At 36.4% G+C, this 16123-nt stretch overlaps 1 long non-coding RNA gene across 1 annotated transcript; it reads left to right on the top strand.

The window, feature by feature from the left end:
* Window positions 1-12047: 12047 nt before the first annotated feature.
* LOC137034662 (uncharacterized) lies at window positions 12048-15066 on the top strand. Its single transcript, XR_010896964.1, has 3 exons — window positions 12048-12348; window positions 13546-13622; window positions 14733-15066. It is a non-coding gene; the product is annotated as an uncharacterized lncRNA (long non-coding RNA).
* Window positions 15067-16123: the final 1057 nt, after the last annotated feature.

The following is a 16123-nucleotide window of genomic DNA, read 5'->3' as shown; positions in this document are numbered from 1 at the left end:
AAATAAAATAAATACAAAAATACAGTACAAAGACTGGAGATATTTCTGTTATTTTCGCGAGCTACTGGAACAGTGATAAAGATCGACCGGTCGATCGCGATCGACGGGTTGGCGACCTAACTGAATCTGCCAAACTTTACTTGAACTTACCAAGTTTCTCATTGGCTACAACAGCTCCTTGCTAGTTCAGTCAGAGAAGTATAAGATGATGTCATTGTCTTATTTCTTCAGGGCTTGAACTGCTTGGTGTCTGGGGATTAAAATCTGCCATTTCTTCAGCGATGATAACACTTCTCTTGATTACTAAATATTAAAATTAGTGTAAAGTAGTGTTACTTTCTGCTTGAAAGGGCATGCTTTCCCAGCATTATCCAATAGTCTTACTGTATGGGTCAAGCGGAACAACAGTAATCAAACTTCTCTGCATAAACCCTGTCCTATCTTCCGCCCCAGCAGGTGCGTAGGGATCAGGTGGCTTACACAGGGCCCAGAAGGGGCAGCAATAGTGGCACTTTGGTAGGGATCCCAATTCGTCAGTTTAGTTCTGATGTAACGTCGAACATGGCTGACTGAAAGGGAACATCTCTGTTATGGATGTAACCCTCATTCCCTGAAGGAGGGAATGGAGACATTACGTCCAGTCGCCACAATTGCTGTACCACCAATGAGCGGCCAGGTCACCGGCTTGACTCCTCAGCAAAAACCTGAATGTGCTTTGCATCTGCCTCCACATTTACACCCGCTCTGTGGGGTGGACCGTGAAATGCAAAGTTTACGTCACCTTAAGGTGATGATACACGGGGCAACTTTTTGAGCAATGTTGCCGGGCAATGTTGCCGAGCAACGTTGCTTGGGCACTTTCCCATTGAGAATGAGCAACAAATTTATATCTGGATACGTTAGATCGGTTGTGGGCAATTTTTTGAGATCCTCCAATCAGAATGTTAGCAGCCGATCATGTGACCGGTTCGGAGATTTCAGAAAAAATTCAAACAAGATGGCGGCCTCTCAGCGGCAGTGGAGCGGAGAAAAGGAGTGTGAACTTTTATCTTTTTACGCTAGTAAGTTGTCATGCGTCAACCCAAAACAGGGAATTTACCTCATATATTGCTTAAAATACCAACAACTGTCCGAAAGTAATGTGTGTATGCTGTAATGAAGCTATTGAATGATTTCAGTTAAATACTAAAATGACGGTATTTTTCAACGTCTGTAGCAGCGTAGGCTGTAGGGCGTTTGACATTTGAATAGCTTTTGATGCGATCGACGCGGGTTCGAATCCGCCTTTTGCCGAACTCGCTCTTCTCCCTTTTCCTGTCACAAATCAGATCGAAAGGAATTTATTTTTAATAAAAATGAAGAAAATATTTGAAAAGTTGAAATAAAGTGCCTAATAAGTGTTTATAATAAAGTATTTATTGAGTTGGCAATAGATTTGCTCCTCTCTGATTGGTTGCTACCAACTGTCTGTTTCCCTAATTAGTTGCCCTGTGTCTCATCAGGTTGCCCGTTGACGGCAACATTGCCCAGCAACATTGCTCAAAAAGTTGCCCCGTGTATCATCACCTTTATGCTCAAGGTTACGTCAAAAAAATCACAAAGTTCACAAACATAGGGTTATGTCTGTGAACATAGGGAAAGAAATTGCATGTATATATTTTATCTGTGTATTAAAGTGACAGCAGGATAATATACAGTACCTACTGCTGTATATGCTTTTAATAAGAATTAAACAAAAGAAAAACAGAAAAAAAACTTACTGCTCTTGATTAAATAACTTTAGTAGCTTTAATAAGAATACAATTCTTACCTGAATGCTGCTGTTAGGAGGAGATAATGGAGATAAACATGGCGGACTGTGTACAACTCACTCAGGGGAGGAGCTAAGCTAATAGGGCTGATTCTGTGCCATTGTGGGTGGGGCTTCCCCCTACTGTAAGAGTAGGGGGAAATCTGGAACTGCTTGTTTGGAGAGACTTTTTATGATTTATGGGGATTATAAAGAAAGGAGTGGGTGGATTTTTACCATTATATGCTGGTTATTTACACACACTGTGGACACACAACTGTGTTTAAACACCTTATAAAAGTGAATAATAGGTCCCTTTTAAGATCTCTTTAATACTCATTATATCCTGATACTTCTCTAATACTTTACCCATGCTTAGATCAATTAGATGGTTAAACTAAAGCTTAAAACAGACATAAACTATAGGAACTCATGAGTTCAGTACCACTTCCAGCATTTCTATTGGTCACATCATGTGGTTTGATTTATTCACTTAATTCCCAGGATGTTTTGAAGAATCAAAATTTAGCCTGTCATTTTTTCTGGTCTCTGGCAGCAAATCTGAAGTTATCTTCAGTCATAATGTAAATAAGCAATAAATTTTATGTTTATCTACGGGTCCTTGAAAAGATTTACAACCATTTATCTTGTAGATTTAAAATGTGCTTAGTGTGGTTCCAATTCTAAGGAAGTACTTAAAATCATTCATACCCAATTACAAGGATGCATATGTCCTCCACTAAATTTCTGTATCATCAACAGTAACCTTGCTTTAAATCATAACTACTGGGTAATTTAAGGCCACGTTCACACTGTCAATTTTTTGAGTCTCGAAATGTCCCGCGCAGTTTTGTATCCTGAAAATTTACAGGTGTGAGTTCGGTTATAGAATGCGGTTGTCATTCCCATAAATAACCGTAGTGTCAATGTGTGAGAACGTAACCGTATTAAGGGCTCAAATACAAGACTGACAACCGTATTCTGCTGCTGTATGAACGTGGCATAAGACTAATCAATTTGTGTGTAAATAATGATTTTTCATGTTGTCATTTTAAAAGCACACATGCAACCTTGAGGTCTACTTGCATCATTCAACTCCTTAATCGTGAAGACTTGTCTCCTGCAGCACGCTGAATGTGAGCTGATGAAAGTTGCTGAGGTGGGCATCAGTTGGCTCCCAGCTGTTCACAAAGAGTCGCAGTAGAAGACTTATAATTACCCCTGCATACAGAAGTACACAAGATCTACAACATCTGCACGTGGGCAGATCTGTCACCAAACCTGCACTATCTTTCATCTGGCCAATCAGAGCAGGGCTACAGAGAGCCCAGGTGTCCATTCCAAGGCCAGCTGTGTAGTTCTCCTTCCTTTCTTCCTCTTTCTCTCTTCCTCTCTCTCTTTAGACATGAAATTGTGTGATTGTTTGTGTATGTCAAAGTGTTTTTCTTTGTGTTCGCATCTGTGTGTGAGGTTGTTGGGGTTTATAATCAAGAATAGTGTGCAAAAGCCAATTAGGAGGCTCACCATTTTTGGAAATAATCAGTGACCACCAGTAAATGAAATTAAACAGCTCACAACAAGAACAAAGGCTTTGGAAAGCAGCCAAACCCTCTCTACATGGGGTCCTATGTCATGATATTTACACTATCTGTAACAACAGATGTTTTAACTTATCCTTAGTTGAGCTATAATTTCTGACAATTCAAATGTTGGGTTGCAAAAAGACACAAACTTATAACCCATACAAAACAATAAGTAGTTAGATGGAAAGATTTAGTAATTCTGCCTCTGGCCTGATAAATGGTCTGTTGCATATTCTGAGAAGTGAAGGTTAGTAAACAATTTCTGGTTAATGAGGAAGAAAAACTTGCACAATTATTGAGAAATTCTCAATTGCAAAACCATGATCACCAAATTCTATCCACAATTTGACAACACTGCAGTTGTGAAACCACTAATTGACAAACAGATGTTGTCTGGTCCAAGGAGAGCTCTGCTGAGCAATCAGTGTCTTAATTACAACTCCCTATTTAAAATCAGTCATAATGAAATGGTAATGGCTGTTCATTAATGAAATTTAGGCAACATTTCCCTGCAGTTTTCCATCCATATGAAAGTTGTTTCAAATGCATATATCAAGTATTACTAACACGCTCCTCTCCAATATAAACTATAAGGAATTCATGTATCCTCAACTCCTCCAAAAGTTTTACTAATAATGATGAGGCTTATTATGCATGTTACATCTAAGTGACTGACAGACCAGAAGCAACACGAGTAGAAACCGTTAGAAGACGATATTGGCTCTATTTAGTATTTAATTACCTTTCCTGCAGTGTTTATATTGTCATTATTATCTAATGTTAGAAAAATTAGAAAAGTCTGAAAAAGACATTTAGAAATGATTTAATAGCACATACAAACAGACCTGTGGCAAGTAGTGTATTTGGCAAAATTGGCAAAGAACATAACTACAATCCTGACATTCACATCTGTGATATTGTGAACTGCTGTTTAGCTTTCCCTGCTGAATATAAAAATATGAAAGTGCTAAAAATGTGTGTATTGCATAATAGATTCTCTTAAATACAATTCTTTTATCTCAAATTGTCTTGCATTGAGTCCATTTCATCCAGATGTTCAAAACTTTATATCTAGATGTAGGACCTTGACAACATACAAACACCACAAAAAATGCTGTGTACAATTAAGAAATTATGTGTGCAGACCCCAAGCAATGCATAATAATAAATCAAAAGACCAAGACATGGTCATCAATCTAAGAAAACTATGGCTTTGGATGCCCCACAGAAGGTCTGTTATTATAGAGCACACATGAAGAAGTAAATGCCGAGTTGCAGGTAAAGCGTATGTGTGTTTAAAGAGTCAGTGTGACAAGAACATTGACAGCTGGCACTTTTGGTCATGAATGGCAGGTAATGTTTCTTTTAGCGTGAGAGCACCTTTCTCCTGTGCTACAAGACAAGGTGACATTGAAGCAGCAGAACAGATGATTCTCCCCATCTCTAGATTAAGCCTGACCCCGCATTCTCAACTTTAACCTCATAAAGTGAGCCTGGCTACTCATTAGTAAAAGTAACATCTGCACCAGGTAAGATGACCTCGTAATAATGACAGACACACAGCCAAATGAAAGAAATAATGTGCTGCCACCGTGGAATGGGGGACCAAGGTAGTTCTTCAAAGCAAATAGTCCAGAATCTCAGACAACATTGTAGCTCAAATGAAGAGGCTATTAATCATCCAAACTTACTCCACCATCCTTACTCCACAATCATTACAGCGGATCTCAGTGACTTTCAGCACATAGAGAAAGTAATGGTCACTTCCAAGTCTAAGTGCAAACAATGAACAAAAAATAAAAGTTTATATTTTATAAATGTAAGGGTTAAGTCCCACCCCCACAAATTTATTTAATTTCAAATGATTTTATGTAATTTCAGTGTATTTAAACAGTTCATTTACATTACACAGTTATTTAATGATTCTGCATTCTTTTAGGTCTTGTGATTTATATTTAACGTTACTGTTCTTTTCATACTCGGTGTTCTTTAAATAAAAAGGACCTTATATCTTCATAAATACACACGTGTGGACCTCGTGTGTAACAAATAGCACAGCTTCCAAGTGTCCGGGTTAATATCAGTATAAGGGTCATGCTATGTTGTCATGCTAGCTCTCAGTGATTATGTCTCTTTCAGGCTTTGGTCAGATGACAAATTATGAAAATTGATCAATTTGAACAAAACCACTGTCATAGCCAGGACTGAATGTAATACACCATACTGGAAAATTTGGGTTCCCCAAAGATCCTTTCAGTGAACAGTTCTGATTTTTTTTTTTTTTTTTTTTTTTTTTTTTAAAGTGTGAAGAACATTTTCATAATCTAAAGAACCTCTTTTCCACTAAAAAGAACCCTTTGTGTAATGCAAAGTTCCCATTGATGTTAAAGGTTCTTCATGGAACTTCATGGAAGTTCATTGTCAGTATTATTTAACCTCATTTCAAACAACTAAAACATCTCTACAAGCTACGATGATTCAGCACTGCCCCTTTGGTGTAATGCTCTCAAGCCTCTGTATGTGAACAGTTTTCACTAATGGCATGTTTCCTCCCACTTTTGCTTACAGCCAGTTTAAAACAAAGTGTATGATTTTGGTCAAATGACCACTTATGTTAAAGGCACTAAAAGAGTAATAGACTTTGTTCCCAGGCCAGTCTCATAAGAGAAATGTCATTATATAGTAACTACTTTTATCCTGCACCACCAAACATCTCGTCCTTGCTGAAGTTCAGAGGGTTCTATTACAGGCTTAGAAATCTTCTGATATTATTATAAGCATAGTTACATTATATATCCATCCATCCATCCATCCATTATCCAAACCGCTTTATCTGTCAGATCTGTTTTATCTACTAAGCAAAAATAAAAAACCTTGATATTTGCTCTTCCCAATGTAGAAATTTGTGCCAACTCATTTTGTCATTAGATTTTTTTCATGTCCGCTACAATGAACACCAGGACTGAAGCAACATAAAATTCATCATATTTTGACCGTACTTCTGAACTAGAGCTTAAACATATACAATATGTGAGGTAGTCCTTTGAAAAGCACACACATACTGTAAAAAAAAAAAAAAAAGTTGTGTGTGAATGTTTTATATTACAAATGGTCCGCACAAGGATAGTAAAACCTGAAATCACCTAGATTGTGGAGACCAGCCAGCAGTCCCCATGGGGAAAATGGGTTAATAAACATATCAAATTGTTTGTTTGTTTGTTTGGGGTTTTTTTGTTTGTTTTTTTGAAAATGTAAAAATGCCAAACATTTTATATGATGGGTATAGGTCTAGGAGTAGGGGTAGGGGTAGTAATTAACCCTAGTAATTAATGACAGAATTTTCATTTTAACTAACCCTTTAAGTTCACCCAAAAATGAAATTTCTGTCATCATTTACTCACCATCATGTCATTTTAAACCTGTGTGACTTTATATAGAAGATATTTTGTGTTTGTTTGTTTGTTTGTGTTTGTTTGTTTGTTTGTTTGTTTGTTTGTTTGTTTGTTTGTTTGTTTGTTTGTTTGTTTGTTTGTTTGTTTGTTTGTGCAATGCAAATCAATGAGGTCTAATGTTGTTTGGACCCCAATAATTTTCAAAAATTTGAGACAATATGAGGAGTAAATAATGAGTAAATAATTTGCATTTTAGGTGAACTATGTCTTGAAGCTGATTTTGACAGATGAGAGCAGAATAAATGTTATAGTTTTCTCAGAAAGATGTACTGGAATGAGAGTTTTATATACTCCACTGAACTTATGCAAATATAAGAGTAGCTTAGAACAGTATTAAAATGAGTAAACAATGGCTTGCATTCTCTCCATACAGTATTCAATGAAGCAGCCGTGATTTTGATTCCTACTGCTGCTTTTGCTAATTTAAAAAATATTCACATTAGCTCATGGAAAATATTCAATAAACCAGAGACTACCATACATGGGTGATAAAACAGTCAATAAACTCTGATGTTTCTGAGTTAAAGCTCTGCCAGATGCTGACTCTAGAGTGCGCGGCCCTCACTGTGAGAGTGATTTATGAAGGTGAGAACATTGGTCAGGTTAAACATCATGTCAGTCACTAATTCAAGGTGTTTCTCTGATGAGTAGCTTCTTAATGATACAGAACACAGTCACCACACATGAGCAGCCAGCCAACGGTGTAATTAACTCACATTCTCAACATGTTCCACTCAAGTAAAGCAGTAATCTGACAAAGGGGGGAGCTTAAGAGAAAGCCATTCGGAAGCCATTCGGAGTCTAAACCATATTAAAGGGATAGTTCACCCAAAAATGAAAATTTGATGTTTATCTGCTTACCCCCAGTGCATCCAAGATGTAGAGGACTTTTTTTCTTCAGTCGAACGCAAATTATGATTTTTAACTGCAACCGCTGCCGTCTGTCAGTCAAATAATAGCAGTGATTGGGAACTTTAACAATAAGAGTCGAAAAAACTTCCATAGACAAATCCAAATTAAATCCTGCGGCTCGTGACGGCACATTAATGTCCTAAGACACAAAAAGATCGGTTTGTGCGAGAAACTGAACAGTACTTATATAATTTTTTACCTCTAATACACCACTATGTCCAACTTCGTTCAGCTTCCGGCTAGTGAGGTCTGATCGCGCTCTGACAACGGAAGTGATGTCTCGCGCTCATTGAAGTATATGGGCGAGACATCACTTCCGTCTTCAGAACGCGTTTTTTGACCTCACTAACAGGAAGCTGAACGAAGTTGGACATAATGGTGTATTAGAGGTAAACATTATATAAATACTGTTCGGTTTCTCGCACAAACCGATCGTTTCGTGTCTTAGGACATTAATGTGTCGTCACGAGCCGCAGGGTTTAATTTTGATTTGTCTAAGCAAGTTTTTTTTACTGTTATAGTTGAAGTTCCCATCTACTGCTATTATTTGACTGACAGACGGCAGCGGTTGCAGTTAAAAATCATAATTTGCGTTCGACTGAAGAAAAAAAGTCACCTACATCTTGGATGCACTGGGGGTAAGCAGATAAACATCAAATTTTCATTTTTGGTGAACTATCCCTTTAAGTTCTAACAGAAGAAACTGTCATACTTTATTACTATTTTGCTATAGATGTCCCTGATCTGATTGGCATTTTGAAGCTAATATATTGCTTTTCTTACAGTAAATTTTGTAAGTGTAAGTGTAACTGTAAGTGAAAAAGAAGTAATTGTTTAGCTCAATAAGTGTTTAGCTCAAGTTTATTTATATAAACCATTTAAAATACATACAAAAAAATACTGAAATTGTGGTCCTTGCAAATAATATGACAAATAAGGTCATAGACTTCAGATAAAAACTCTTAAATCTACTCTTTTTATAATTATATATATATAGATATATATATATATCTATATATATATATATATATATATATATAAAATTTCTTTTTATAATAATAATTTCTTTGAAGAAAAAAACAGTAGTTGCATTTGAATGGCAATAAATTAAATATCAGATGTAATGTGATGTTCCTGTCTTAGGTTAAAAGTTGTCAAGATATCCAAATATCTTGTAAAAATAAATCAATAACAATAATATAAAAATGATAATATTTTGCTGTAATGGTAATAATTATAAAACTGATCTTTTGGGCTCCACAAGCATAACAAACTAGAACTCAAGTTATTTAGAATTATGGTTTAATTGCATAATAACATCTTGAATGGTTGTCAGTGGCCTCAACATGTTTCACATAGGGTACAACAGGACTTCATTGAAAATGATGGGAGAAACGATTCTGATCTGGCAGCAACTCAAGTCGGTGTCACCAGTCCAAAAGATAATGACATATAACATTCTCGTCAATCTAGTCTGTCAGTGTGCATGGAAAAATAAATGTATCTAAATGATTTATAAGCCAAAGTGGCTTACCATTGGGAAAACTGAAAGGAATTATCCAGTGACAGAAAGCTGAGAGAAATTAACCCAATGACGGAACTGTGGGTGGGGTTTGAACCATTAAGGTTTGCATAAATGCTTTAATCTGAACATGATGCTCTTCTCTCTTCTTTCTTTTTCTGTAGATTATCAATCTAAAGATATTTTTATTATGTGATTATATTTAACTACTTTTGAATATTGCAAATGGAGTTCCCAGTGTCAACTGAAAATCCAAGTCCATTTTTTCATGGCTTAGTTTTGACGCAAAGCTCAAAGACTGGATAAACCTCTCTTTCACTAATGAAAACATAATTTTGGATGATCATCAGGCCATCAACTATAAACTGGTAAAAAGTTGTTGAATTCAAAATTAACTATACTTAATTTAGATAGATAGACAGATAGATAGATAGATAGATAGATAGATAGATAGATAGATAGATAGATAGATAGATAGATAGATAGATAGATAGATAGATAGATAGATAGATAGATAGATAGATAGATAGATAGATAGATAGATAGATAGATAGATAGATAGATAGATAGATAGATAGATAGATGCCTTTATATTTTACAACTTAATACTGTATATTTAATTAAGTGATATAATGTTGTTAATACACATACCAAAATCTGCCTTTTTACCTTAAAATGTACCAATAACCACCACAATAATACAGGTGGCACAACAGAAAGCCACATGATGAATCAGAGTTCATCGTAAGCAGCCTATTCAAAACATGGTCAATAGGTGGTGCACATGGGTCAAACACACAAAGACAAAACTGATACAACTTTTTTACTTTAAATGATATGGTAATTCATAGTTTTTACTTTCAAAACCATATATTTGACAGTATTTTACAGTAAGATTACATATAGTATAATGTACTGTAAAGCCATTGACAGTTTTTCATTTCAGATAGATACAGATCCATTGATCGATCGATCTGCCAGTTCAGTTACTTTTACTAACCGTTTTTGAGCTTTTCAAGAAACACAGTTGGAACAATGACAACTTCCTGCATGCGTGTGGGCATTCATGTGTGTGCACACACATTCCAGTAAATCAATGAGAAAGCTATTTCTGTGGTTACTTCAATTGCATGGGAATTGCTGACTCACTGTATGACAAAGTAGTCTGTGGAATCTCATGTAGGCATCAAATTAAACTTCCTCCATAAAACTGAGTTCCTTTCTACCAAAAAAAAAAAAAAGACAACAGAACAGAACATGCACACACACGTTTGATATTTATATTGAATAAACTATTCTGTGATGGCTTCTGATGAACTTCTAAGGAATTGGCCAGTCAAAGACAGTAAAAATAAAATGAGTGCTGCTAAGGAGCAGCTGAAGACAGAGGTCTGACATGTCTCCAGAATATCAGATAGAGCACTATCACCTCCAGACTTGTGTCCTTTAGAAGAGTCCAGGAAGGATAGATGCTAGAGAGACTCTTGAAACCAGTTCAATCACTAGGGCAGTTAGGTTAGGTAGTAGACAGCATCACTAATTTAGGAATTTAAGAAAAATTCAACTAATTCAGCATCACTAATTAGACTTCTAATTTTCAGCAAGTGGACAAAAAAGAGGGGAAAATCCTATAGACTTATAGTATTTATTTTTAGCAGGGACTGACTTGAGACTCCACCGATCAAACATCCAATACATCAGAGAAACCATCTTGCCATTCCCTAGAAACCACCCATAACCTAGCAAAAGCATAAAGCAATGTCTTAAAAACCACATAGCATTTTTTTCTAATTAATGTTTTTTTTTTTTTTTTAAGGAAAGCGTCTCTCACATTGTCTTCAGAAAATGTTCAAACTACTTATTGTGCAATTCCCCACATGGGATTAACTAGCTACCTAAAACATTAGCCATATATTAACAAGGCTGACTATTTGACCAATTGCAAAAGTGACACTAGAAAGCCAAATATCTAATTTTTGTATGCAATGTATTGCCATTAAGTATTACTCAGTAACTTTTTAATGTCAAATGTACACTACATTACACACATATAACTATTTTACTGTATTTTGATCAAATAAATGCAGCTTTGCTGAGCATAAGATACTTTATTCCCAAAACATAAAAAAAAAAAAAAAAAAAAACATACTGACTGCAAACATTTGAATGGTAATATTTTTTTTTTTGAAAAAGATGTTTTTGTCTAGGATTATAGCAGAAAGGTTTGTCAGTAGTAAAATCCATTGACTGTGGTTCATGTTCTCACTGCTCAGACTCACCAGTGAAGCTGAAGGTGGCAAAAACAAATCCATGACGTTCCGAATCTTATCGTGAGAATGCAGGGCATGTGTCTGATAACCTCTGCTTCCTCATATACAGTGGAGACCCCGCTGTGTTGACAGGCAATACACATCACAGGACAGATGAGGAGCCACTGTCCTGTCTGCAGCTGCACCTGTCAGACAAGCCATATTTGAGCCCTTCCGTTCTGGCACATTCCAGCATGACCTTAATGGTAATACAAAGTTTATCAAGTCTTATGTAGACGCGTTCCTCGTGGAGAAGAGATGTCACTTCAGCTATCATGCAGACGAACGAGATGAGCCAGGGACACGGTAAAGATGAACTGTCAAGATGGGTATTTGTTAATTTTGCTTGTAGTTCATCCACAGATTTACAGGAACATCCTGCTGCAGTTTTATCTGTTACACCACCTCTAAATCCCACCTCACCTCTTCAAAGAGCAAAAATGTATAAAATTGCATGCACTCTAAAAACTCCTGGGTTATTTCTTTAACCCATTTTCTGGGTTATTTGTGTTGGGTTAAAATTATGGGTTATTTTTTCAGAGAGTAACCATTTTCTGGGTTATAGGGCTAATATTTTGACCCAATTCCTGGGTTGTTTAGGTTTCTGGGTTATTTTTCAAAGAGTAACCCATGTTCTGGGTTAACGCCCCTTCCCCCCGCCCTCGCTGTTGTTCTGGAATTTTCTCACAACAGTCGTTTGAAACAACCGTCACTTGAACTTGAACGCACTCGATCCGTTTTGGCCTGGGCTTCTTCGGTGCAACTTCATCGCGTGTTCAAGGTAAGCAAGTATTTTCAGTGTCAATGTAACGTAAACTTTTCTGTGTCCATGTCCCCGTTGCTAGTTTAGCACCATCTGTTGAAAAAATGACCATGGCTTACCGTGGTAATTCTGTGGTTAGCACGTAGCCGCCCACGGATATCGCGACAACATCTAACTAGTTTAAAGTCCGTGTAAAGTCAAAATAAATATGTGTTTTGAGTTTGTCAGACTAAATAAGAAAGTGTTATTAACCACCCAGCCAAATTTGAATGATTAAAAATAACGATAAGTTCATGAAATTAGGTGTCAAAATGGTTGTGCTTTTTACACATCGAGAAACGTATGATCTATTTAATGTGTTTAGAAGAAAATGACTGAATTCACTTTACACGGTCTTTAAATTCTATTTTTCATAAACTGTGCTGTACTTATCTCATTGTTATAATACTGGTAATAATACGATAAGCACAGTGCAGCTAGTGGCGACTTCATGCCGCGTTAAGGGGGTCGAACACCGGACGAGAAGCGCCGCGCTGCGCCGCGTCTAGGACAACTCAAGGTATCGCGTACTTTCTCAGTTTATGGCCAGCAATATTGTTATGTTTTAGGACATTATGAAATTAAGATAATGTCAGTAGTATGTTATGATTGTACTGTATAATTAAATACAACCGTTGCTGAGTCTGCAGTCTGAACACTTTACCTCAGAGCGTCCGTTAACTGAATGAATTGAGAATATCACCTGAAAATCCAATAACATCAGCAATTTTCATTCAAGCAGCTGATTTCTGTAAATTAATGTAAAACTAAATTTATATTGCAGCACATGGTGAAGTCAGTATATACATTAACGACGATTTGAGACAAATAAGTGTAAATTTAATATAAATCGATGTACATGGCGCTCTGTGGCGCTGCAGGATTTTGAACAAGGTCCCGAACCGTTGCTGGGCGCCGCGGACAGACGCCGAATGGCGCCGCCGGTGTGTGTACACTCATAGAGAATAATGTGTTTGAATTTTAAATACGCTTCTCTTCCGGTGTGCGACCCCCTTTAGCCGCGGCTAGAGCGACGAGGCTACACAATAGTTATGTTAACCAGCTGCGCTGTGCTTATCATATTATACAGTGCCCTACTGTCTTAAGTAGTGAGAGTTAAAGAAGCGTTTCAAGTCTTCAAATTGTTGCTAACCTCTATTGCTATGTTTTCTTCAGGTCATTATAAATGGACAGCTTTGTCGCTGATAAGCTAACTGACTGGCGGATGTCTGGGCTGATAGAGAATTTTAGAGGTGAGCGTTTTACTCTTTTAAGGGATAATTCACCCAAAAATGAAAATATGATGTTTATCTGCTTACCCCCAGGGCATCCAAGATGTAGGTGACTTTGTTTCTTCAGTCGAACACAAATGATGATTTTCAACTCCAACCGTTGCAGTCTGTCAGTCTTATAATGCGAGTGAATGGTAACACAATTTATAAGAGTCAAAAAATATGCTTAGACAAATTCAAACTGAACCCTGCGGCGCGTGACGACACATTGATGTCCTAAGACAAGAAACGATCGGTTTGTGTGAGAAACCTAAGCGATTGCTGAACGCAGTTGGACATAGTGGTGTTTTAGAGGTAAAAAATTATATAAATACTGTTCGGTTTCACGCACAAACCGATCGTTTCGTGTCATAGGACATCAATGTGTCGTCACAAGCCGCAGGGTTTAATTTGGATTTGTCTAAGCATATTTTTTGACTCTTATAAATTGTGTTACCATTCATTCGCATTATAAGACTGACAGACTGCAACGGTTGGAGTTAAAAATCATCATTTGTGTTCTACTGAAGAAACAAAGTCACCTACATCTTGGATGCCCTGGGGGTAAGCAAATAAACATCAAATTTTCATTTTTGGGTGAACTATCCCTTTAACTGCCCTCATATCATCTCTCTATACCTAAATATTTTTCTTGAATATGGCTTAAATGTGTCAGTGTAAGATTTTGTGACAGTCACAACTTCTTTGACAGTGGGGAATGCATCTCTATAATAACCCTTATAGTTAAAAGATACTTGTGCCTTGTCTTTAAGCTGTTATGCATAATAATGGGCCAGATATTCACCTTTGCATTAATGTCATTATTACACTTGTTAATGAAAGAAAAGATGGACAGTATAGACTGTCATTCACACAAAATGGGTAATGCTGCAAAAGAACCACATTAGTTAACTAGCAAATTGGGCCACGTTTTTTTTTTTTTTTTTTAAAAAAAAAAAAAAAAAAAAACCAACAGCATTCCCTTAAGAGTGATTATTTATTAGCTTGATAATCAAAGAGTGTCTGGTGAGTGGTTCACAATTGTCTCGACTTATTAACAATACTCATGTTGTCTTGTTTTCTGTCTTTCAGGTGAAGACATAGATGAGGAGGCATTTCTTCTCTTAGATGAGGACACTATCAAAAATCTTGTCCCTCAAGTTCAATCCAGTTATTGAATGTTGTCAAATGTTTGAGAGAAAATGAGTTGTTTATTTTTCTATTTTTTCTAATGTCTAATGTTATTACAGTGTGACCTAAGATAAATAGGTCCAAGTGTGTAGAGTTTAATTTAATTTAATGCAATAAAAATGTAAAAGTGCTTGAAGTGTGTAAGTTTCTGAAGTTTTATTTTCTGAAATAAGGCATACTGGCATAGTAACCCAAGTTAGGTTATTTTTGACCTTTGACCTTTGGTTAAAAAGGGACCTACTAATTTCTGGGATATTTCAACCCAGATATTGGGGTTGTTCTTTTGACCCAAAAGTTGGGTTATATTAACTACAATTTTGGGTTATTTTAACCCAAAATTTGGGTCAGGTATTTAACCCAGAAGTTGGGTCAAAAAGAATAACCCATTTTTCTGGGTTGAAATAACCCAGAAATTAGTTGGTCCCTTTTTAACCCAGGATTTGGGTCAAAAATAACCCATTATGGGTTATTTTTGACCCAGGAGTTTTTAGTGTGTGTGATTCCCTAAGGAAAATGAAAACCAAACAACTTACAAAAATGACTCTTATAGAAACAAACATACGAGTAATAATATAAACATTCATCACATGGCACAGGGTCCTCATCAAGGCAGCTAATGTTCAGACAGGGTCCATGGAGATGTTCCTCCAGAAGAATTTTAGCAGCCAGCTGAATTCACTTAAGCCGCACAAGCTACTGGATAATGTTAATCAAGAACCAGATAGATATTATTGGATGTTTATGTCTCAGTTTGCTATGTAACGTCTACTTTTCACGATTCAATCACATCCTGATGGATAAAATCAAAACCATCTTGCCGCATTCCTTCTGGGCAGCAGATAAACGACAACTAATGAGTAAAGTGAATTAAGTCAAGCAGACATTAGTTGCATTCCTGCAAAGCATTAATTCCTCACCAAATTAACCAATTCACTGTTAATTTAAATCAGCAAAAGACCACGTAGTGAGGTCATGAACTCTGCCCAGCAGAGGTCTGAGGGCCTAAAAAAAAATCCAAGCTGTAGCAAGTATGGTCTATTTGGTTTTGTGCCCGCAGTATGAAGTAGGTATGAACTGAAGTATGAAGACCCATATTTTTCACACATGATTATTTTTCTCATACTGTATAAAATATCACAACACTGCTTACATTCAAATTTTAAGACAATGTCCTGCTTGTTTAGAATGTGAAATTATAAACTATTTTAAAACATTCAAATAAATACCTTCCAACTATTTTTTTCAATTGTTTCAATAGTTATAAAAAGTTCACTTTAAAAACAAGGAGCTAT

This window comes from Chanodichthys erythropterus, chromosome 13 (genome assembly GCF_024489055.1).
Source record: "Chanodichthys erythropterus isolate Z2021 chromosome 13, ASM2448905v1, whole genome shotgun sequence".
Taxonomy (NCBI): domain Eukaryota; kingdom Metazoa; phylum Chordata; class Actinopteri; order Cypriniformes; family Xenocyprididae; genus Chanodichthys; species Chanodichthys erythropterus.
The sequence above is the reverse complement of the archived record's forward strand: the minus strand, read 5'-3'. Positions and strand labels throughout refer to the sequence as shown.